Source organism: Arvicanthis niloticus, chromosome 9 (assembly GCF_011762505.2).
Source record: "Arvicanthis niloticus isolate mArvNil1 chromosome 9, mArvNil1.pat.X, whole genome shotgun sequence".
NCBI lineage: Eukaryota > Metazoa > Chordata > Mammalia > Rodentia > Muridae > Arvicanthis > Arvicanthis niloticus.
In genome coordinates this window covers 81,329,895-81,356,042 of record NC_047666.1, presented here as the reverse complement: position 1 = coordinate 81,356,042, position 26,148 = coordinate 81,329,895, and the positions used below count along the sequence as shown (strand labels likewise).

Below are 26,148 nucleotides of genomic sequence, written 5' to 3'. Positions count from 1 at the left end.
TCTATCCTCTCCATCCTATTCTCTGCCCTTCCTCAGCATCCCTGTCTGTGTCCCGTTACCCTTCCCAGGGAGTAAACCCTAGATATCTCTTGTATTAACCCCAGCTTGGGGCACAGGAGGATGAGGGGCTCTCAATTCCCCGCAGTCATAAATTAATTAAAGTAGACAGGAGCTACCAACAAAAGAAAGTTCTCCGGTCCTCTCCCCTCCCCCTCCTTTTCTCTTTCTTTCTTTTTGCCAGTAAATAGCCAGCTCCTTTGTTCCAGGCTGTACCATTTCTTCTCTGTCTCCATTGTCCTCATTGTTCTCAGGAACCGGAGGGGTCTGGGCCAGGAGCAGCAAGGTCTCTGCTAATGACGGGAAGTCTTTAAAGTTTGCACTGCATTTCATCTTCTCTGTGGGAGTTTTAGGACGTACCCAGTGTTTGATCCCCACCGTGCAACTTTGCTTCTAGTTAATTAACAGATCCCCCATTACCCTTTCTCATTGAGAGGCGCATGGGAGGCCCATTGGGAAGTAATTCAAGGCCAATCTGAGTGATGGAGAGAATTAGTGAAGTCAGTTGTTTTAGGGCTGATGCTCAGGAAGTGAAGATGTCCCATTTCGGAGGTCTCATTCAAAAATTTAGCCGATCCCTCTCTTCTGTTATCATAGAACAGATATGTCGATGATTTTTTTGCCCTAGAGTGGCATAAGGACCATTTGGAGGCAATTTATAACTGTCAGAAATCTAAATAAAAAGATGATGATATTAGGAAACGTAACGACGTTAACAAGGTTTTTTCTGTCTTTTTATGGCTCACTGTCTCTTTCTGCCCAGCCTATTAGCCAGGTCATGACTGTCCACAGTAACTTGTTCAGGGCTTATGAGGCAGACTAGCTGGCATGGGTATTTCGGGGACAACTCATTTTACAGCCCAGGAGAAGTCAGATCTTGTTCCAAGGGGGTCAGGATGATTCACAAATAACAAATCACAGGTCAGCTGTGGGATTCTGCCCTGCTTCTAGGCTCTTTCCAGTGAATGTGACAGGACAATACTACAAGTCACAAGTTGGTGTATGCGTGCCCAGAACTGAGCCCTCATGTTCCATTGAGTGTGTCAGCCTGGACCACAGGTAGCCCCACTGACAAAGGTGTCTGTAGGAAGAATGCCTTGCTCAACTTCCTGTCCTTCTAGGCCCCCAGCCCCATGAGCAATGACCCCCTTTATCTAATGAATTAGGAGCCACTCCCGCCTTGCAATTCTCAGTTCGACACTTGGCATCCAGAACCAAAGCAGGGCTATTTAGTGCAGCAGTAAATGGCCCACCACATTAGCCCCCTGGCATGCTAAGCTATTAGGTTGTTTTACTGTTGTTAAAGTTACATTTGTTAGGTGGAGTTGCTGCCCCTCCACACAAACTGAGCAGAGCCTGGTGCCCAGTGGAGACAGCACATGTACATAACGTGAACCAGGCAAGACCCAGAGGGTCAGGCCTCCTGGCTTCACCTCACATCAGCAACTCCGTCCAGATGCAGAAGCGAGAACCTGGAAGCTCTACAAAGTGGGTGGAGGTGGGGAGGCCACTGGACAGACTGGATCTCTGCTGGCTGTGACTAAGATAATTACATGGGCTTGATTTAGCACTTTAGAGCAGTTCTTAAGTGAGCCACTAATTGTCAGAGTGCCACTGAGTGAGGAAGGCCAGTGTGAAGGCTGACAAGGCAGCACCCACTAAGGCACACACTGCAGCTGGACGGATGGCTGGGACATGGGAAGAGTGTCCCCAAATGGAAGGAGAAATAACTATGGGGTGTGTGTGTGTCTCTGTGTGTGTGTGTATAAATAACTATGGTTGTCGTGTGTGTATGTATGTATGTATGTGGTGTGTAAGAATGAGAGAGAGAGAGAGAGAGAGAGAGAGAGAGAGAGAGAGAGAGAGAGCAATAGACAGACAGTTAGACAGAGAGAGACACACATACACAGAGTGTTTCTGCAAAGCTAGGAACATGCCAGCAGTATCTAGCTCCATGCAGCCAGCTTGCGGGTTGACTTGGCATTTGGTAACTTGGGAGCGGCTGCCAGTGTGTGTGTGGTGGGGAAAGAGGGAATAGACAACAAGAAAAACACATAGAGCTTAAAAAAAGATGTAAAATGATTCACTTCGTGCCATATGGACAAAAATGTTGTCACAAAAATAAGGCCAAAAAATAGTGCCAGGTTAGACTTTTAGTTCAAAAACATATGTATAACCATCCCATGAACATGAATTTTAATTAGTATTTTGATAGAGAGAAACCAGATATTTTTTTAACCTGCTCTGTTCTTGTTTTCTGTTCCTCTCCCAGTTTTAGCCCCCATTAAACATTCATATACTGTATGTTTTGTGTCTGCATGAAGAAAAATGCCTTATCCCGGGACTGGTGGGAATGCAAACATCTTAGTTTTCTGTGGCATACAAAATATCTTCCCGGTGGAGCATGCAAGTAGAGGCTCATCACAGGGAAGCCGAGCTCTCTCTCTGAGACCCAGGCACACCAGGGAGGAAGGGAGCCTTATGCCTTGCTTTTTGTCAGCAGAGGCAGCTGGACCCATTCCATTCTCCCCGTCCACCACTCATACCATGCACGTCCTGTCTCTCTGGGGTGCCTGTGCATGAAGGGGTGCACGGCACACATACATGTATATACATACACATGTATATATGGCATGTATATATAATGTATATGTGTATATATTATTATTCAGCATACAGAACAGCTCAGGAAGAGAACTGACTAAAACCACACAATGGTAGTTCAATTTGGTAATGGATCATATAGTTTATTAATAAATTAATCTAATATGTATTTACATATTTGCACTTCACTTATTGGCTGTGATCTATGTACCCTTACACTTGCATATGTGCATATGTATGTGGGTGCTTGTGCACATATATTTAGAGGCCAGAGGTCAACGCTGGTGTCTTTCTCTATTGTTCTCTACCTTATTTTGAGACCATGTCTCTTACTGCATCTGAATCTCTCCACTCCTGCTAGGCTGCTAGCCAGCAAGGCCTGGGACTCCCATCCATGCTAACACCAGGTTACAGGTGTGAGCCACCATGCCTGGCTTTTTCATGAGTGCTGGAAGGAGCGTCCAATCTCAGGTCCTCAGGCTCCTGCGGCAAATCCTTTCCCCTCAGATCCACTTCCTCATCTCTGAGCTTTTGCTTGTACAAAGCACTGGTGATTATTGCAAGATCTGTGATAAGCTGTTCTCCCTCAGCTGAAGTCCCCCTGATTCACTGGGTGCTTCCACAGTCCCTGAGTGAGACAACACAACAAAATGTGTGTGTGTGTATGATATGGTATATGTAGTGTATATCTATGTGTGTGTTTATGTATGTGTGTGTGATCTATGTTGTGTGATATGGTATGTGTGTGTATGGTGTGTGGTGTGTGTGGTATCTGTGTGTAGTGCATGTGTATCTCTGTATGTGTGTGTTTTTGTGTGGTGTATATGTGTGGCATGTGTGTATATATGTGTATAGTGTGTGTGTATGTATGTGTATGGGATATATGTGGTATGTGTGTGTGGTATATGTGATGTGTGTATATGATATATGTGGTTTGACTGATGTATGTGTATGTACATGTGTATGGTGTGTGTGTAGGTGTGTGTGGTATATGTAATGTGTGTGTACATGCGTATATGTGTATATGATGTGTGTGTGTATGTATTTGATATATGTGGTGTGTGTGGTAGTGTATGTGTGTGGTATGTGTGTGGTATGTTTGTGGTGTGTGTCTGTATGTATTAAGAAGGTTGTTCCCCAAGGAAGCTATCCTCTCAAAAGGAATATTGGTAAATCAGACATTTGTATTGTGAAAGATATAATTTAATAGTAATACTATTTAATTTATTTAAAATTATATCATCAGTAAATTATTAATAATTTTATTAAATTAGTAATTAAAACTATCACTTAGCATTTAAACCCAAACCTGATATGGTGTTATATCCTGTAATTCTAGAAGTTAAAAGGTATAGGTAGGATAACCAGAAGTTCAAAGGTCATCTTCAGTACATAGTGACTTTCTAGACAGCCGGGGCTGTATAAGACTCTCACAAATAGGCAGACTCCCTAAGGTAATGCAGCAGTACGGGTCAGGCGGCTTGTGGTACAACATCTAGGTTGTTTCACGTTCTGTGCTGGAATCCCCAAGCCTTGCTGGGGGAATGAGCTTTGTTTCAGATGAATACAAAGGTGAGTGGGAAATCTGTGATTGTCTTAGAAAAGACAAAGTTCACCTCCTGGTATGGAGTTCAAAGATGCCTCCATCTTGCATTTTGGCAGAGAGTACTAAGGCCTCATCTCTCTCTTCCTGAGGAACCTATGATCCCTGCCCTGAACAGGTTCTATGTGGAGGCGTTTGTTGCAGTTGGCCCCTTGGTATGGTGGGTGGCATGAAGGGTTTGTTGTCCTGTGCTTTGTACTCACAGGACTTTAGCCTCATTCCTGTAAGGATCCTGCTGTGGTTTGGCTTTGGAGTGCCCCCTGTTGCCCACATATCCAAAACGCACCCCCAGGGCCGTGTTAATGGAAGATGCAAGAAAATCTGAGAGGTGAGGCTGAGAGTCAGGCTCGAGATCAGTGAGGGTGTGTACTCAAAATCTATCAGGGACCCAGATCTTTCCATCGGCAGTGGCCACACAATAAATACTTTTACCACATTCTTCCTTGTAGGTCCTGAAGCAATGGACCAGCCAATCATGGCTGCAACCTGCAAAACCCTTTTTCTTTATAAGCTGATTATCTCAGCCTCTCTTTTACCATAGAAGGCAATATGTTACTGGACATACAATTGCCTCAAGATGCAAACTGAAGTTTATAACATGTTTATTACTTAAAAACTGTAGATAAGATTTATGGATTTATGTACAGATTGCTCATTTTAGCAGAGAGAAAGCATTATCATCATCATCACCCTCACCCTCACCATCATCACCATCATCATCATCAAACACACCTTCTGACCTTCAGGGCTCTCACATCAGCTTGTGTACACTGGAGTGACCACCAGGCTGTCATGGCTTGTTCCAGTAGATCATCTCTTTATCCACTCATTGATCCATCCATCCCTCCATCTGTCCATTACCCATCATCCTCCCTTCCTCTCTCCTGTCCTACATCCTTCAATCTACTCAGCTACCCATCTGTGAACCCACCTACACATTCACCTGTCTATCCATCCATCCACATGTCCATATGTTCATCCATCTATATATACTTATATTCATATATACATACATTCATAAAACATACATTTATATATACATATATATATTCATAATACATATACATTTATAATATATATACAACACATAAATTCATACATACATTCATAATATATATATTCATCCATTCATATATATACATATATTCATACATACACATGCATTCAGAATACATAATTCATATATACATTCATACATACATACATACATTCAATCATACATGCATTCATACATAGACACATATATTCATACATACATACATTTATACATACATTATACATACATGCATTCATACATATATACATTCATATATACATAATTCATGCATATAGACATTCATATATATACATACATAGATAGATTCATACATACATTCATATATACATTCATACATATATTCATACATATATATATTCATACATACATTCATACATTCATATATACATACATCATAATACATGCATTCATACACTCATAATACATTCATAATACATACATTTATAAGTTCATTTATACTTACATGCATACATACATACATCTCTACCCTCATATGAGTTCTGCATCTGAGGAAAGTTGAATGATGTTTTCTTGCTGCAAAGGTGTGTGTGTGTGTGTGTTATTTTTTGGCTCTTGCGTTTTTAGTAGTACCAGTAGATTGTAGTTAATTTAAGGTTTCAGAAACATCTTGTGGAATGAAGGAAGATTGAGAAAAGTCTTGAAACACACTTCCTTCTAACTGCTCTGCATTTGTGGACCATGTTCAAGGGTCAAAAAACAAGGGGACGCATTGCAAGTGAGGATAGCCATCCAGGCTTCCCTGTCCTGCCCTGCTCTCCCAGCAATGACGTTAAGACAGAACACAGGAGCTCAGATAGACCTTGGCACCCTCTCTCAAACCAACAGTTTTCTAAAAATTGTGGGGTGATCTTTGGAAATACTTTTGGAGGGTTGGTGCTGTCATTCAGTGATCTAGTAGTTTTGAGTACATGAGACCCTTGATTTGATGCTTAGCAACCCTGAAATGTAAATAACCATATAGAAATATATGTAATTAGTAAATATAGCTGCATGTACAAAATATTAGAAATAACTTAAGTCCTCGTATATAAGACACTTATTGGATAAATTAAAACAAGCTCCTATAGTAAAATGTCATGTGATAAGACAACTAATGAGGTCATTCTCTATGTATGATTTGTAGATGTTTTCAAGATCCACGAGTAGGTAGGGATTTTAAAAAAATCAAAAAGTGTCCAGAGAGTTAACAGAATGCTATTGTTTCCATAGCCAAGGCTAATAAAGATAAGAATAATTACATATAGTTGATAATTTAAAGACATAAATACATGAAAGATAGGCTTGAGCTTAGAAAACTAATAAACGGTGTCTGTTGTGTAGGCGGCAGAAAACAGGGTTGGATGGAAGCAAACAGTACGGCCTCATTTGCAGCTTTAATTTTTGAAGCTTGTATTTTAAAAGTCAAATTGAGTCAACAGAGATGAGACAGTATCTGATTGTAAGACGGATGGCTGGACAGACGATAATCGTGCGGCTGGAGCTTGGGACCATTGCGCTACCAAACACTGAAAGGGAGGAGCACCTGACCGGCATGATCAACGGCCGTGAATAGTGTTGTTGATGGTCTACCTTACTCCTGAAATAATGTTTGCGTTCATTTCCAGAAATGCCGGCACTTCCTCCTTCCTTCTTACTACCTCCTTTGAAAGGAAAGGAGACTGCACAGAGCTGACTCTTCCCTACTCAGGACATCAGAGTTGAGTCACCAGTGTGGTTACTTAGATTTTCTGTTGAACAGAGAAGGCAGTGTCTGCTTGCACTGTTTGCCTGCGTCTGAATCACAACCATGAAGACAACACAGTATAGGCTGTGTCACTTGCTTTCTATTAAAGTCACATTATTTCATTCCTTAGCTTTTATTTACTACACAAAAAAGTCAGGACCCTCCCTTCTGTTTCTGTGCAACCCAGGCTCTTGATGAGAAACCAGCTTTTGTAGTTAACCCCTTAAAGGCAAAAATAATTACCAAAATGATTTTAACTAATGAAATGCTACCCTAAAAAGGAGGAAAACATAAAAATTGGCTGTTTTAATGGTTTATCATGGAGTTTTCCTGTGGCCTATAGTTATTAAAGAACGTCTCCAAGCTTTCTCTTCCCTCCTGGATGGCTGACAGGCCAGCTCTTAGACAGTATGTATAAAATAAAGATGTAACGGTGTCTGTCATTTAACCGTTAGCTAGCATGGCAGTTTTCTTATGCGGCAGGCGTCAGAAAGTACTACCAGCTTGTTTTGGTGCTGAGTAATATGTAGCGTTAATGTAGGTCTGGAATCACATCTTCAGCTCTTGGTCTTGAGTAAAGGGAAGGAAGAAGTCGGCCTGAGGCTGACTCTCCCCTGTCTCTAGAGAATGTATATTTGATTTCATCCAAAGTACAGGAGCTTGCAGTGTGTCTAAAATGTGAGTCCTTATTTTTATCCAAGGATCCTCTGATCAAACAGGCAAAGCTTCAAAGAATTTCAAGCAGGGTGAGCCATGCTACCTAAGATGGCAGACAGGACAGAGCTGGGTGAGTGCAGAGTCCCTGTGTGTTTCAGATAGGAATGAAGAGTTATTGAGGCAGGAAGAGCCTCTGTTTGCAGAAGGTACTGGGTCAGTCAGTGGTCGTGGCATGAAAGCAGACTGCCCTGACCACAGGAAAATATCAAGAATGAAGCAGAAATAACAGTTTCTTATACCAAAAGCTACGGAATATAAGAGCTCCCATTCAGAGTAGGCAAGGTCTACAGTCTTAAATTGGGTATCCATAGAATCTGTACTCGAGTCTCCAGATAATACTGGGTGAAGGAATGAATTTTACCAGATGGGATTATGGGATGCGTGTGCATGTTATGCCTGTGTATACTTGAGGGTATACACACACACACACACACACACACACACACACACTGCAGATATTTTTCCTTCTTTGCTATCTTATTTACATGACATCTCCTAGAGTAAATTCCCATCATTTGAATTTTTTAAAAAAAATATATTTCAGTATTACTTAAGCAAAGATGAGTAATGATGTGAATGCCTTTGAAATATGTTATTACCATTCAAATACTCCGTGGATAAATTATATTTTAAAGGTGTGGGGAGGGGGGCTCTGAAACATTCCAAATGGAGGCTTCACTCTAAGTAATCAAAATTGCTCTGCCTGTTCCGAGCAGCATTAAAAGCCCCGTCTGCTAATTGAGTGAAGGCAGGGCCGAAGCAGCCCTGTCCCTCATTAGATGATCTTGCAGGCACCGCTTGTCATCCTGGGTTGCCAGGCTCAATCTAACAGTACCGCTGGCTGAAATTAATGGTAATTCATTATGACAGACTATGTCCTTCCAGCACAGCAACAATGGGGAGCCAGTGGGACATCTGTCTCTTTCTTGATCCTGGCCCTTCCTTCCTGCTGTAGTTGAAGCAACCACCTTTACATAAACCTGAGTTCCTTGGCTAACTGCAGACTAGAGGGGTAACAGCCAGGCTTTGTAAAGAGGCTTTAGGACAATAGGCTGACTCACAGTGGAAAACCGTGGCATTTCCTGAGGGAAGCACAGTACACTTGTGTACATGCATGAGTGTGTGTGTGTGTGTGTGTGTGTGTGTTTTCACACCCATATGCTATGGCTTCTTAGGGAGAAACATTCAAAGGTTGTGATGGTTCCTCCCTCAGAGTCTGGCTGCTCAGCTCTGTGGCAAGCACTGGGTGGTGTGATGAACTTAGGCTCTGGCTAGCCTTTTCCTATCACAAGACCAGGCAGGCTGAACGGGATTCAAAATGTCCTAGCAGCAAAGTGGCTGGACATTCCCCTTGGCAAATCTAATTTGTATGTTTCATGGGCTTATTGTATTGACTCAGATCATTTCGCTGTTCGTGGAAGGCTGTCTGGCCTCTACCCAGCAAAGTGTGTCAGGATAAGTCTCTGATAAGGCTTTTCCTCCATGTCTGTAGATCACCCACAGGGGTGAAAGGTGGAGTATTGACTTGCAGACTCTACAGGGTGCTGCTGCTTTCTGGGAATGAAGTCCAGGGCTGCAGTGTCCTACACTGTTTCCCCAGCCTGAGTCTGAGCTCACAGTGGGACATCTACTTTAAGCAGCTGGGTCATGGTGATTTCCAGGATGTTAAAAGCCTGCCTTCCTCATGCAACATTTTTTCTTTGACATTTCACAGATTTGTACCTTTGGGTTATATTTAAAGAAATAGAACCATCTTTCTCAAGATATTCTAATCAAGTAGAAAGGCTACCTGGGATTAGCCACTAATATTCATTCATTCATTAATTCATTCATTTATTCATGGGGTCTCTCTGGGGTTTGACTCTGTCAGCACCACTGCTTCTGTCCAAGTTTTCCATTCAGAATGCAAAACCATTTCTTTATGTTACAAAGGTCTTGAATAAAATATAGTCTATGTGTGTTTCCATACTACTTGTTAGTTAATGGGTGTTCACTGGGCTCTTGAACAGTTATGCTCGCCCACATCCGTCTTCACAGTAAAAACCTTAGCTCAAACATCCTTGAGCCATCCTTTGCTAACTCTTTCCTGAAAAGCAAAACCAAGCAAACAGTGTTTGTGTGAGTGTGTGTATGTGTGAATTTAGTGATGTGCATATGTGTATGTGATGCATGTGTGTGATGCACATAGTGATCTCTCTCTCTACATATATACATATATGTGTATACATATATACACACATACACACACATATACACACATATACATATACACATACATATACATATACACATACACATACATATACATATACATTATACATACACATACACATACATATACATACACATATACATTATACATACACATACACATACATATACATACACATATACATTATACATACACATACACATACACATACATACATATATGTGATGAACTTAGTGCAGCATATGTGCCTCTAGTATGGACTTAGCACAATGTATGTGTGACAGTGATGAACTTGGTGTTGTGTTTATACATGCATGACTAACTTAGTACTATGTCTATGTGTGTACCTTGAGCTTAGCTCTGAGTGTATGTGTGTGCCTTGAAGTTAGTGCTGCTTCCCTGGCTCAGGAGAACCAATGTGCGTGTTCTTACCATAGCCATGGGAGTAAATGGAAGCAGGTGTGTGTGTAGAGGACTTAGATTGCCACAGGAAGTGTGTGAGCTCTGTTGGGAGATGCTAAGTGATTTGTATGAGGGATAAGGGGGTAAAACAACGGACTTCCTGTTCTGTTCAAACAGAACAGTGGCTTCTGCTTTTCCTAAGAATAAAAATTTGTCTTTGCTGTAGCAAAGCAGGCCTTGGGGCCCCAGAGTATCCAATTTTTGTATATGGCTAAAGAGAGCTGATCTGCAAAGTTCACAATCAAGAACCACACAATTCTACTTTAAAAAAAAAAAAAAAACAGAGGGTTTTCCTAATGTTTTAAGTATCCTGGGCCCCACTCACCGGATCTCATTTCCTGTTACCATCCCAGACCAAATGGAAAGGGTCCGGTCGGTTTGCTGGTTTCTTAGCTGCACATGCTGTGCTGATCTGCCTCAGCTTTCTCTGCTTACAGCAGAGGCTTGAATGGCCCCCAGCCTCTGTCCTGCCAATGTCCTTCTTACAGTCTTACCTTGTTGTTTTGGGCAAGCAGAAAGCTTCCTGGGGGAAATTTTAGTGTTTTGTTTTCTGCTCTGATCGGTAACTGATAGTAGAGGCTCAGGAAACAGTTTCTAAACGAACAAAATCTAGACTTGTAACCACATATATGGCATTGTGCTAAAGACCCAGAGATTTAGAGAATAGAAAGATGGATCATTGGTTAAGAATGCTTGCTGCTCCTGCTGAGGACCTCAATTTAGTCCCCAGCTTACATACCATGTTGGACAGCTCACAGCTGCCTGGACCCAGCTTCAGGGGACCTGACACCCTCCCCTGGCCTCCGCAGATACCTGCACACACACACACACACACACACACACACACACACACACACACACACACACACGTACCCAAACTAAAAACAAATTATACCTTCTTATACAATGACCTAGAGATTTAAAGCTGAGAAACTAGTAGATTTGTCAAGAGACAGACACAAGGAGTTTTTCACGTTCTCCCAGATGAACCTACTCATTCATTTTATGGACTTGTTGGTCTCCAGCTTTAAATCGGGCTTCATAGAGGCAAAGCAATGGGTAAAATAGGCAAAATCACACAGCAAGCTAGTTTTGGAGAAGGAAAGTGTCATATAAGAAATCACAGGAAGTGGGGAGCAGAGGCAGGCAGATTTCTGAGTTCGAGGCCAGCCTGGTCTACAGAGTGAGTTCCAGGACAGCCAGGGCTACACAGAGAAACCCTGTCTCGGAGAAAAAAAAAAAAAAAGAAAGTTGTGAACACAGCAAAGAGCATGAGGCAGGACGTCAGCCACTCACAGCGAGAGGGACAAACTGTAAAGAGTTGAGAGGTTCATAGTCATCCTATGCCTATGATCTTAGTAGGCATGATGCTGAGACAGGAGGATTTACGGGTCAAGTTCAGCCTGGGCTGAAGAGCAGAACCCAAAGGGACAAAGCTGGTGCTGTTATAATCACAGCCGTGATTCAGTGGCTAAATTGACCTGGGGAGTGACAGGGAGAGGGTGTTGGTGTGCTCCAGGCTGAGCCGTGGGACTTCATGGAGGCTGGCTGTGAACTTGCTGTGGAGTCAGGGATGATTCTGAACTTCTGATCCTTCTGCCTTCCACCTTGGGAGCGTTGTGGTTACAGGTGTCTGCTGCCGCCCGCCCGTCATACACATGATGCTAGGGACTCAACCCCAGGGCTTCCTGCATGTTAGTCTGCCACGGTAGTAACAGGCCTGCAATTCCTCAAATTCTTAATAGAATTTTTTATTTACTTCATCAAGAAATGATCCCAGTAATAAGAAATTTCTCCCATGAAGGTAAACTTTACCAAAAATTTACTCAAAATTGCATGGGATCACTCTTGAGGTTTTTTTTTTTTTTTTTTTTTTTTTTTTTTTTGTGTAATTTGTAAATTTATAATAATTTTAGTGACTTAACTGTTAAAATATTAGTAGCATGGTCCTAGAATTCATGCCTCTAATCTCATGGTTATTGTGTCCTTAACTTGGGCCACCTCATTAGTGAAACGAGAGCTCATTTCTCACGTGGGAAATGTAAAGGGCTAAGAAATCTATCTGGGAATAGGTTGGTTGTCCTGTGTTTTATTTTCTATGCCAGGGATGACCTCCAAAGGAATCTGTCGGTGAGACAGCCCTTCAGCCTAGGTCTTGCTTTTAAAAACCCAAGCTACAAGCCAGGGTTTATGACTTTGGGGGTTTATGGATGCATGCCTTTAATCTCAGAACTCAGGAGGCAAGTGGATCTCCTTAAGTTCAAGGCCAGCCTGAACTATAAGGCCAGTTCCAGGCCAGCCTGAGCTATACCACAGTAAGACCCTGTTTGCCAGAAGCCAACAACAATAAAATCTAGCATTAGGTTGCAAGCTTTTCTTCCTTGACACTCTTTAAATGCCACCTGGCCTTAGACGTGAAGACGTATGTCCTCTCACTCAATCCTTGCCCTGTACAGACTGCTGCTGGCCATACACTGCTATGATTGCTATAGCTTCACCGTAAACTTAGAAGCTGCAACAGCTGTTCACTCCTTCCCCGCAAATCGTTACTCTCTCTCCTTTAGGTCTGTTTTAGCTATGCTCGAATATGTTGCATTTTTATTTAAAAAGTATGATCATTTTGTCAATTTATATGAAAAAGTTGGAGTTTTTGATATGGTTTCCAAGTTGAATCTATAGATAAATTGGCGGAAATTTTCTTTTTAAGAACATTATTTATTCGTGGACATGGGATGTCTTTCCAGCCTCTCAGTCTTTGTTTAATACTTTGTTTGTAAAGTACAAACCTTCTCCCAGTATTAAATTTATACCCATGATATTCTCTCCCCTGCTTTTATACATGGAATTATGTTCTTGCTTTTTATTTTCAGAATTATTCAGAGCTAGTATATTAATATATGTTAATTTTTTATAGAAGGTCAAGTGTCCTCACCTTTATAGACATCAGCCATTTGGTCTTGTGATAATTTAGTGACTTAAGATTTTCTGAATAAAATATTGTTTACAAAAGAGAGGACAGTTTAAGTTCTTCCTTCCCATCTTGAAGTCTCTTTTCTCTTCTTCTTTTCTTGGGTTTCAGGGTGTCACCTCCAATCCTATGTCCAAGTGACCATGGTGTGTGGTCAGATTTCTTTGTCTTACTCCCAACCTTAGGGGAGACACATGTTTCACTGTTAAATACTATGGATGTGTGTGTGTGTGTATGTATGAATATATATGTATGCATGTATCTATATACATACATATATACACATGTGTGTTTGTATATATGTGTATATACACACACATACATATGCACATGTGTATATGTGTGTATTTCTTTTTTAGCAGATTGAGGAAGATACTTCTTTGTTGGCTGTGCTGAGTGTTTTTGTCCAGAAAGGGAGGGGATCTTGTCAAGTGCTTTCACAACCGATCAGGATGACTGAACAGTAATGGTGCTTATTTTATTGCAATGTTACTTTTTACATTATTTGATGTTTAGACATCAGGGTACATTTTTCTCTCTGGAGTCACTGTCATAGGATTATGATATGTAATTATTCTTAGTCAGTGTACTTTAAATAATTTTAGAAATTTAGAAATCCCTTAAAGCCACTTAGGTCTTTTGAAATATAAAGATTAGAAAAATCAATACTGAAAGGCGTAAGTGATCTACCCTGCCACTTTATACCTGCACTTGATTCATTAGGAGCAATATTCTAGCGTTGACCAAAAGTATCATTTTAAATATTATTTTAAAACTTCTTCCCAGCATTTGAGAGGCAGAGGCAGGCAAGTGTCTGAGTACAAGGCCAGCCTGGTCTACAGAGTGAGTTCCAGGACAGCCAGGATTACACAGAGAAACCCTGTCTCAGAAAAATTAAAAAAATTTTTTTTCCTTTAAAATTTCTGAACACGTAATCTTCCTGGTAAGATAGATTCTCCTATGGAAAAACCATGTACAATTTTAACTTATTTAATTTAGTAAGTCTGTTACATAATTTCAACTATAACCAAAAATGCTTAAACACCTTGAATTCATAGAAATTAGTCATGGGGTGGGGATGTAGTAAGCTTAAGACACATGGGGGAACCGATAACCTTTTCACTTAATGAGACACCATAGTAATTATTTCTCACAAAAATAATGACACCATGATAATATTTTTTGCTAAAAAATATTTTGCATTTTTAGCTTCATAGTAGGTGTAGAAGGCTTTTAGGGATGGGTAATATGACTTAATATGAGTTGGGTGTTTCTACTTTTCTAGCCTAGAAATTCTTTCTTATCCTTACTGTCCTACACTGGCCAGAGATGAGCTGTGCCATGCACTAGTAAATACATGCTAATTAAATGTGAGGGCCTAACAGGATGATTTCCCTGGAGTTCCGTGGCAACAAGAATATTTATAGCACATTTTAAGTTAACTATGATAGCTTATATAGTCATTATACTTATTCATCTCAATAAAACCAAGCCTGAGAGCCCACAAGATGCACATACATGCATGCATGTATGTGCATATACACACATGCCCATGTGGCCCAGTTAATACTGTAAAGTATTTAAAGTGACTTAAATGTCACATTTCTAAGATAGCTAAGTCCTATTTTACACTTCAAGTATTGCTATCTTTTGAAATGTCATCCACAAAGGGTTCATTGGTTATTTCTTATGGATTATCCATTTGCCAGCTACTAAATGGCACAGTTCAATGATTTCACCATTGGCTATCAATCGCGTCAAGAGAAAAAAAAAAGTATTAAAGTAAAATGTTTGAAAATTTATTCTAAAACTCGGTCGTAGTGATGTTGCTTGACCAACGTAGTGTTTGATGTTTTAGGCCTGAGTGTTTGAAACCGCTCTCAGGTTAATCAGTAGTTGCTGTTTTCTTTTTTATTTTTCAGTGTTACCAGAACAGAGATCGTCGAGGACATCTGGAAATAGGAGAGAGTGACCCAGACGCTCACCAGGTCAGGCCTGGCATTATCATTATTGATCATTATTTTCTGTCAGTATAGCTCTCAAATGTCTTGACACTTGTTTCTTGTGAGTACTAAGCTGGTGTCCTTTCACAGTTTCTGATCAAAGCCAGCTCTCATGTGTCCGAAGCCCAACATTTGGTTAACCGAGTTGTAGGGTTTGAATATGAAAAATAATTTAAAGAAACCTTAGTGCGTGAAATGAATTTTGAAGCCTACTAAGAATCATAGATAGTCGGATTATGATTGTTCTTTTTATTAACATATCTTAAAATGAAGACTTTTTGATGAGTTTCCCAGAATTCAACCCTTAAAATACATGAAACGTTAAATTATGTAACTGTAGTGGCAAAAGTCCATTGCTGGGGCACCAGCCTTGTCCCCTCTGCAGCTGCTTTCTCTCCAGGTTTACCAGAAGGCTTTGGATGCTCTTCAGATTTAACACTTTGCTAGTAGTGATTTTGAATTAGTTGATGCTGACTCTCACATGTAAAGGAAGGTTAATGAAAATGCTTTCTATACAAACAGGAAGCTGTGGATAGTCAGAGTCTGCTGGGAACCCCCCCCCCCCCCCCCCCGTGGTTATTTGGCTGTCGGTCAGTCCTTACTGAATGGAAGCTTGCTAGTGTCTGTCCCAAGGCATGATGGGAGGAAGCCTGATGACTTTTTGTTCATCTTCTGGCTCTTTCAGTTGTCTTAAACAGTGATTTCAACGCTGGTTGCTATTGCTTAGCTACTAAGAAGATTCCCTCTCTCTGGCTCCCTATGGTCTGATTCCCCTTAGGGAGTTTCAGCAACCAGGCTCACCTGGCTCTCTCCTTCACAATGCCTTACTGAAGGGTTTTCAGCATTTGTCACTCAATGAGATCAATGCCTTTGTGCTCTGTCTGACCACATCTCTTCAGGGAAAATGGTTACTCATGTATGATCTGAGCTTCTGGTTTTATATGGGTGCTTAGTTGATTTTGTTATTTTCAAGCCTTGGCTGTAGAGATTAGACATATTTTTATTGGCCCATGCCTTGAAAGAGTATCGCCTTTTAGTTAAAAGTAATTTGAGGGATACCTTGATGTTGTCTATATGCTAAGTAATGTTCTTGCCGAGATTAAATATGAGTTCCACAAAATGCCATGTTTAAAATGATTTATCCATTGGCTTTATGAATGTATCTGACCTGGTCTTGCAGAGTTGAGAGCCATATTTGCATGAACTTTCGTAGGAGTGTTCTATTGATAAACCTCTCCCAGTTTTCTGTTTACGAACACCACCAAGAAAAACACCAAAACCAACCAAAAGGAACTAAAAGTGGCAAATGTTTTTGATATTCAGATATTATATAAATCACAGCTTACAGAATTTTCCATCCATAACTCTTTTCTCCTGAGAAATTTTTATGAAATTCCAGGTACATAGGTATATAAATCAAGCATCTGCTGATAATAAATTATAATGAAATTTATTTTAGGCCATCTCTTTAGTATACACACAACTTTGCCATTCATTAAAGCTGAAAGCGAAATTGCGCACCAGGGGACGGGCATGCTTATTTATTTCTTACATAATGAATTAAATCCTGGCTGAACATTTGATACTACAGGACATTTTCAGTGGTTTTCAGGGTTGATCAATAGTTTGGTTTTAGAATGGACCATTCTGAAACTGCCACTTTGTATAAATATGTATTTAAAAAGTCTATTTAGGGCTATTCCAGAGATTCATGGAAAATTTAAAAAGTAAACATTGCGCAATATAAAGATACAACTAGTTTGATTCTTTTTTTGTTTTGTTTTTTTGGTTTTTTTTTTTGTTTTGTTTTTCGAGACAGGGTTTCTCTGTGTAGTCCTGGCTGGCTGTCCTGGAACTCACTTTGTAGACCAGGCTGGCCTCGAACTCAGAAATCCACCTGCCTCTGCCTCCCAAGTGCTGGGATTAAAGGCGTGTGCCACCACCGCCCGGCTAGTTTGATTCTTACTTGTAATGATGGTTGGAAAATACTGGAAGTTTTTTCCACAATCAAAACTTCGTTTATGTGGGAGCGGAAAACTTGGTATATACAGGGAAAGTGTTGCAATCCATAGCATCTGGTAGCCTTGGGTGTGAGCTGAGTTGTTGTGGGCAGCATTGGTTGTGGTAATGACACACAGTGCTTGGTGCATGTAGTGTGCTCAGAACCCAGGCTGCAGTGAAGCAACACAAGGCAGCCTTGGTAAGCAAGACCAGGGACAGCACAAGGCAGCAAGGCTAGGGACAACTCAGGTGCCTTCTGTGCTTGCCTGTAATGCTTTGTCTCACTAGGTTGGGAACTTCCACTGTAACCAAATCCTTTCACCTCCTAGTTTAAGAAGCTGAGATAGAGGTAGTGACCTCACGCAGTTGTTCAGATTTTGTTTGAAGCAAAATCAGGAAGGGGGAAGCAAGCACGGCATCTTTAAAGATAGAAAGAGCCTCAGTGAAGACACTCACACGACAGTCCTAAACTATCAGATTAACAGAGCCAAGTGTCTGTGCGTTACCTTGATGCAGGTTGCGATGTCATCCTAACAAGCTACAGAACACAAACGGAGCTGCATACTGAGGTCCATGCCCGATCACGCTTGGCACCGCCCTGGCTTATAGTTTTGTAAGGAATGTCACCAATATATTTCACCTCAGATCGTGCTGATATTCAAAGAAATCAAGAGCTTTTGTTTGAGGACATCATATTTTATTGAGTGTTGTTTCTCTAGAGGAGTTTGAAATAAAAAGACGATTTTCTATCAGCTCATTGTAAGAAAAAGCTATTTTATAGAAATATAAGTGAAAAGTTAATATATTAAATATATAAAATAATACACATTAAAAATATAAATAATATATATTAAATATATATTATAATACATTATTTTTATTATTTATGTATCTTATATATGTATGTATCACATATAGGTATAAATGTACATATGCATGTATATATGACACACACACACATAGATATATAGGGTAAGTATTAAATAGGAATAAAACAGGAAAGTAAATGGAGATTACACTGCCTAAGGTAAATCCTCTGTGATTTAAAAAAAAAAAAAATAATGGAGCAGAGACATACCCAAAGAGAAGAGAAGCCGGCAGTCCCACAGGGAAGCCACACCTTCAGCTGGAAGACCAGATGTGGATCTTATGTTTGGGGTGTTGGTGATATTGCAAGAGTTGAGAGCAGGGCAGGGAAGTACAGGACTGACTGGGACAGTGACATGTCCTCTCACAGTTGGCAGCACGCCGGGACTGTGACTATTACCAAGTCAGGACTCTCGTGTAGAATGAAAGAGGTTTCACTGGACAAGACCTATCTTATGCTTAACATATGCAGCAGGCAGTATGCATCACTTTAAAATGTTCTAATAAATAGTGTATCAACTGTGTGAAAACAGGCCCAGGCTAGTGCAGATAAGGGTGACATTGTCTTGTCAGAATCCCGAGCGTGATTTTTATTTCTGTGTCTTTAATGCGGAGAATTCTCTGGTATTTGAGCCACACTATGTGCTCTGTAGGACAACTTGCTTTCTAAGAGAAACTTTAACTATGATAAATAATGTTTAAAACTGTGAGCCTCTGATGAATTGCTTTGCACATTGGAAAGGTACATTTGCTTACCATTTATTGTTTTGAGTAAAGCTGTAGAGCTTTGTGGAAATCCACAAAAGCTTTTAAATTTTATCTTTTATTTGAAAAGGGGGGTTGTTTGAAAATTCACATTATGATTTCATTATAATTGACACGTGATCTATACGACTGTTTATGAAAAGGAAAAATGGGGTAATTTTTTAAAATAAATACTTGATTTAGAAAGCATGGGTCAGGGAAGCTACCCTGAAGTTTGCCAGCTGGGTGAGTAGACGTCGCTAAGTTGTATTTACCACCAGATGTTCAGACACGCCAAACGTGCAGGGTTGTTTTTGTCTCTATATTTTCTTTTGCATTTGTTAAGCTACTGTGTCCATAGTGAGAAGCAGGCACTGTGTGAAGGAATTGCCTTTCTTAGTCACAACTGTTGATTTGGCAAATGAGGAACAAAGGGTATTATTTCAGGTAAATAACAGAGGAAAATATCCATGCATGTTTTCAGAAAAATTGTTAGCTTGGAGACAATGTTATCGAGATTTAGAAGGCAGAGTAATTCCTGCCATTATCTCTCCTCTCCTATGATGAATAAAGGTGATGAGGGAAGGTAATTGGCAGATGGGTGAACCCTCTCTCAGTGATCGGTCCTCAGCTGTCAGAAAACTCCAGCAGGGATTTTCCAAAAATTTAAAATCAGTATAGTAAGAAATGATTACAAATTATAATTATGTAAGTCCTAGATTTCTATTATATATAGAGAGATATAAATACCATTTTCTTCACATAGTGAAATATATTTAAGAAATGATTAAAGATTATAAGTAAATTATGTAAGTTCTAGATTTCTATTACATAGATATAAGCATAAACATATTTCCCTCACATACTGAAATACATGCACATATTTAGTTTTATTTTTTCCTCAAAATTATTAGTTCCTCTAAATTCTTTATTTTTTAGTAGGAAGAATTAAAATCACTGTTCGGGTTAAACAGAGAAGTAAGTAGGATATTTAACATTATTCTTTGGATTATTCCTGCTGAACACAGTTTCTCAGTTGTGACTGGTCTAGAGAGATTCAAGCCTGTCTTGCCCAGATGTGGAAGAAGGTTGTCTGTCACTTTTGAATGTCAGTGGCTCAGTCCCATATCCTCTGGTCACGTGAGTGCTAGATTGTGGCATGTTAGTTTTTCCCTGTTTCATAGAAATTACTTCCATTGTTCAAATTCTCAGAACTCCTCATCTCAAATACTGTATGTTTTTCCTGCATGGTTGTCTATGTACTGTGTGCATGCAGTGCCTGTGGGGGCCAGTAGAGGGTGCTGGATCCCAACAACTGAAGTTAGAGACAGTTGCGAATTGTCATGCCAGTTCTGGGAACAGAACCTGGGTCCTCTGCAAGAACAGCCAGTGTTTGAAACCACTGAGCTCTCTCCTTAGTCCTCCTCTGAAGTCTCAACTCATCTTCCCTCTCTTTTTCTCAAATTTATCTCTCAGCAGTGCAGAGGTCACCTCCAGCTCACCGTTAACCTGCTCCATCCAAAAGGTCCTCTTTGGTCCCTAATTTCCATATATTTAGCTCTTAGTCCATGTCAACTGCATGACCCCATTCTTTTGCTTCTCACTGGAAGCGAGTCTGTTCTTCGAGCATGATTCTCAAAGAGTCTTTAGCAGTAGACTGCGCTGAATAGATTTGCCTTGGAGAGGTAGCGCAAGCATGTGATCCTTATCTGAAATGCATCATGGACTATATGAAAGAGCCACGTTCTCCAACTATTCACAGGTAGAAGAGAGGGTTCCAAGTGTGTGAGCTGCACAGTTTTGCTGCTTATAAGTGTTACAGGCTGGGAAGGTTGCTGAGTGTGCAATGAAGGTTCTGGTATCTTGTAGTTTGAGTCACTATGAATGTAGTTTGTATACATTTATGATGCATCGTAAATGGAGCTGCATGCAGTTTTTGGAAAACTCTGAATCTTCATGCTTCTTGGTTTGCTGTGTCTTGCCAGACTTGGGGTGCTGCTGAAAAAGTATGTAGTCATCTGAGATGTGCATTGGAGGGGAACTTACTCAGTGCCAATGTGAGTGAATGACTAGTGGATGCATTAGCTCGGGTTGATGTGAGCTTGATTGACATCATAGGGGATGTGAAACAGAAGAGAGGGGGCCTGTGCATCTTAAGGAGGGAGGCAGTAAGGTCCGGGTGAAGGTAGCAGCTTCCAGGGAGAGACAGAAGACACACCCAGAAATGGACTCTATTCGAAGGGCTTGATGAGATTAAAGATTGACGGGCAGTTTTCACCGCTGGATAACTGAGATCAAACCATAACATCACAGAGAAGCGAATCAGGAAAAGCAGTTGTTTTCTAAGGTCACTTATTTTAGGAAGAAGGGGAGTGAATTGTTCTAAAGTCTTTCTGTGTGAGGTGACACCGTGAACTTATTAAGGAAACACCTCTTTCCAAAGACTCTGGAAACCAGCATGGAGATAGAAGATGAAGCTAAAATAACTTAAAGTTCACTGTGACAGTTGCCTCCACAGTGGGAGGAAGGAGGTGCAGGCTGAGGGAGTGACCCTATAGAGTTCTGACTTCCATGCCAAGCTCACAAGGAACAGTGAGCGACAGAGGAGACTCCCAGGCTTCAACCAGAGTTGTCTCTCAGAAACTGGTCCCAGCGCATGCTTTCTCTCTCTCTCTCTCTCTCTCTCTCTCTCTCTCTCTCTCTCTCTCTCTCTCGGTATTCATTTATTTATCTTAAAATTTTGCATAGTACCTGCCCGAGACATAAACAGGAGTAAAAAAGCACATAGAGCCCGATTTATTGACTTGCTGGGGTTTAATCATTTCCATATTATTAACTTCCTCAACTCATTTGTTTATTCATTCACTTATTCAGGCATATGCTCATATGCTCGCCCACCACCCACTCACTCACTCATTTGTATGCAGTGAGTACCAACCTACGAGATGTGCTGATGGTTCCTTAATCGTATATCCTCACTACAAATTTCATTGCTTCAACTGGGCGTATTATCCTCACCAGTTGCTGGTTCAAGATCAGCTGCTTCAGACTCTGCCCATGTTACGGAATCACTGTATCCATGTCAGAAGAGGCGAGCCTATTCTGAGTGTGGCTGGATAAACCTACAAGGAACAGGTGGACAGCATTGCTCATAATCTTCCCAGTGAGGAAGATTCACTCTTGCTAGTTTTTTTTTTTCCATATATATTTCCTGTCAAATTGTGAGCTTGTGAAAGATTTAAACCATTTTTCTTAGCAGTAGTTAAACACAGCAATGTTCTAGAGATCTGCCAAACCAAACCAAGATCCCATGGCACCCCAGAAGTGTTTGGGCAGAAATGCAAGTTACAAGAGTGGACCCCCGTGCATCCCTGGCTAGTGTATAAGCACTTGCCTGGGGTGTCCCCAAGAACAGGAGCTGACACAGGTGTTCTGCACGGTTGCCTGTGGCTACTCCACTGGGAGAGATGGGAGGGCTCTTAGCACTGCTGTTTTGTGGTGTTAGGAATATCTGGCAAGCAGTGAGCCTGGCTCTATATTCCTCTGGAGAAAATAAAAGCTACGGGGAATCACCGGTGTGACCTTCTGCTGGGTAGCTGGCACACGGGCACACCACAGGAAACCTCTCTGTTGTCACTCAGTGAACGGGAGCATGTCAGGTGCTTCTGGATGCTCTCCATTTAAGATGCAAGTGGAGTATTGAGTAGAAAAGCATGCCTAATTCCCAGTGGTGAAGCTCCACACCAACTGATATGTTTATAAATGGGGCTTAGGGGTAGAGGAGGGGAGGAAGGAGTTTCTTTGGTTCTACAAGCACAATTATAAGCTTCCCTATTTACCTCTGACCCATCGTACTGAAATGCTGTCACTAGTGTCATTAGCAAGCAAAGTGTTGATAACATAGTCAAATGCACAGCAGAGTTCTGGCTCTTAGGTGTCTGGACTAACTCCCAATATTAGGAATAGGAGTCAGACTGCCATCACTTTTCCCAGGCTAACAGACGCCCAGCCATTAGCAGTCTGAAGGCAGTTTTATTGAAATACGCAAGACCTGCTGAGTTGCTCTCCACAGATAAATAAGGAAGGCAGAAAAGAAGCTTTTGTTTTAAAGTAATTATTTAAACCATGCATTACAGGTAATTTTCTTTTGCCTGGAAAGCATATGCTACCAGAGCTGCCGTACCAATCGGGTGACACCAACTTGGATACTGTGATATTGTCATTTTTTAGAGCTAAAGCAGTGTTTGACATTATCTTAAGTACAGACAGAACAAATTGGATGCAGGTATCATGCATATGTGTCATACAGCTGATATTACGTTTTGGGATAAGCAACATGATGCTCTCCTGGAGAGTTACGGAAATGAGTTAACACACTGCCTGTAGAGTTCTGGATGCACAGGCTTGACCCCAAACATGCATTAAACCAGGAGGGCAAATGATGTCTTTTCATTTCTGACTTTAAAAGAACCTGCTACTAGGATGCTTGCGTGTAAACCACAGGGGTTTAATAAAGGCATGTGTGTGTTCATGGAGCCATAGCTCTGCTGGCCCCAATGATAAAAATCTCAGAAAACTTTTCATGATTACTCAGGATCCATTAAGTCTACCACCTTTGCTTTGCTTCTTGGAGTGACACATTAGCACGTGTGGGGTCCTTACCAGCATCCTTGCTGGGCTTCCTGCAGTCAGTGTTAGACTTTCCTGCATGGGAGATCCTGTGGGTGTCAGGGAGACTTGCTCTGCACTGATGTCCAGAGGGACTGAAGCAGCTCATGTCAGGGGGCCACAGCCCTCAGTTCCAGCCCCACAATCTGCCCGTTTATTCAAGGAGTGTGTCTCCCTTGAGTTTTGTGTCCTTGACTCTAGACTAGAAGGAAAATTGAAACTGTCCCCTTGTTCTGGTGAAAAGGATGAACACTTGATATCTGAATACTTTTGGGGTGGTATCTTATAAGAAGAACATGCTTTGGGAGTAGGGGGTGTTATTTTAATAAGCTATCAGCAAAATCTTATCAGAGAAATTTATATGTTGAGTGTAATGCTGGCAGTTGAGATAAATACATCGATTAATGTATGGTCTTCACTTCAGAGTGGAAAAGGCTGACAGAAGACAGACACTTAAGCAAATAACTCATCCCTGCTCGCCACTTCTTGTTTTATGGGGGAAGATCTTAGAGATATAAATGAGGTGTAATTTAATCTTGTCTGTAGGGGGGAAATCATTGAGAAGTCTTGCTTTGTGTTGTTCTAAAGAAAAGACTGCTGTGCATCATATCCCAAGTGGTGTACTGTTTGAAAGTTTAAATCTAATGTTAAAAGTGAAACAAATAGGCATGTAGCTGCTTTTGTGACCAGGACACATAGAAGTCATAGGTCCAATCCCCAGTACTACCTATTAACCAATCAATTAAACCATATAGTCTAATTCATATATTTGCATTTTACAAATTACTGGTCACCCATGCTGCTCTTCTCCATAGTGAAATTTAGAACTTTGGGAAGTAACTCGGAGATGTTGTAGACATGTGAGTGGAAACTGCCTTTACTCACATAATGTAAAAGGAAGGGGGACTCCGTTGAAAGAACCCTGTTGAGTTGGATTTTATTCTTTTACCAAGAGGTTGGTAAAAGAATATGTATCACAGCTATCAATACCAATAAAGAAATAGAGGTGCATGTGTCTATACGTATAGTCCTAGGTCTATCTGCAGGGAAATCCTGGAAGCAGATATACCTGCCTGAGAGTGCTGAGCATATCTGGTCTCTAGACTACCATACCAAGCAATATTCTTGTGATTGTTCATATATGCTCAGCCCAGGGAGTGGCACTATTAAAAGGAGTGGCCTTGTTGGAGTAGGTCTGCCACTGTGGGCGTGGGCTTTAAGACCCTCATCCTAGCTGCCTGAAAGCCAGTTAGCAGCCTTCAGATGAAGATATCACCATGTTCCTGCCTTGATGATAATGGACTGAACCTATGAACCTGTAGGCCAGCCCCATTAAATCTTGTCCTTGTAAGAGTTGCCTTGGTCATGGTGTCTGTTCACCACAGTAAACCCTAAGACAGTTCTCAAGGAGAGAAACCAAGAATCCTTGTGGACACCGGTAATTCAAGGGGGTGGGCCCCGAGGACTGTGTGCTGAACACTTGTGATATCGTGTTACCAGAAGCTTAGGAGGGACTGGAAAGAACACAGGCACTTGAAATGGCATTTGACTGCATACGTGTGACCTGCGAGCAAGAAAATGGTGATAGCCACAGGTCAGACTTAATTTCCCATGAAGTTGTTAAAGTTACTGAATAGATAAGTGAGGATGGAAAGAAAATCCGTTTGAACAGTTGGAGGCTGCACAGTAAGTGGAAAGAGCAGGACTAGAGAGATGGTGTTGAGGTTAGGACACTTGCTGCTTCTGCAGATGTCCCAGGTTTGATTTCCAGCACTCACACTAGACAGCTCATCACTGACTGCAATTCCGATTCCAGAGGATTCAGCACCCACTTCTGGACTTTATGGGCACTGCAAGCATGTGATACAGCACTCAAACACACAGACACACATACACACACACAGACACAGACACGCATGTGCACACACACACGCACACACACAGACACACACACAATTTTAAACTAAATAAATAGAAAGAATGAAAAACATAGTAAATATTTGATACAATAATAGTTAATTGTTTCAGTAATTATTAACTATTAACTATTATTATTATTAATTATTAACTGGATCATCAAGCAGGTATGAAACTGATAGGTGAAAAATAACCTGTGTTATGACTACAGTGGCAAAATTCTCTCTCTCAACAATGTGTATTAGTAATGAGAGGGTAATGCTTTTATAGTGGAAGAACTGTTCTTAGCAAGCAGAACCCAAGAAATGATAAATGTTAGCATCGCAGGCAGGGTCCATCAGTGTCCTGTACGTTTGCAGTGATCCATGGAGGATGAGCATGACTCTGGGTGTTTGTGTTAATAACATATGACATGAGGCAGGGGCCACATCTCAGTCAGGAGCAAGCCTGCTGTGCAAACACAAGGGCCTGCATTAGATGCCTCCAGACCTGCTTTAAAAGCCAGGTGTGGGGTCAGGCACTTG

General features: G+C 41.0%; 1 protein-coding gene across 5 annotated transcripts in view; it reads left to right on the top strand.

Annotated features, from left to right (window-relative positions):
• The window catches only part of Sox5 (SRY-box transcription factor 5), a 943,910-nt gene that overhangs the window by 333,323 nt on the left and 584,439 nt on the right, over positions 1-26,148 (top strand). For all 5 annotated transcript variants that reach the window (XM_076940816.1, XM_076940819.1, XM_076940814.1 and 2 more), the window contains one exon: positions 15,347-15,412. The gene's annotated coding sequence lies outside the window, so the exon portion shown is untranslated. The remainder of the gene's footprint in view (positions 1-15,346; positions 15,413-26,148) is intronic.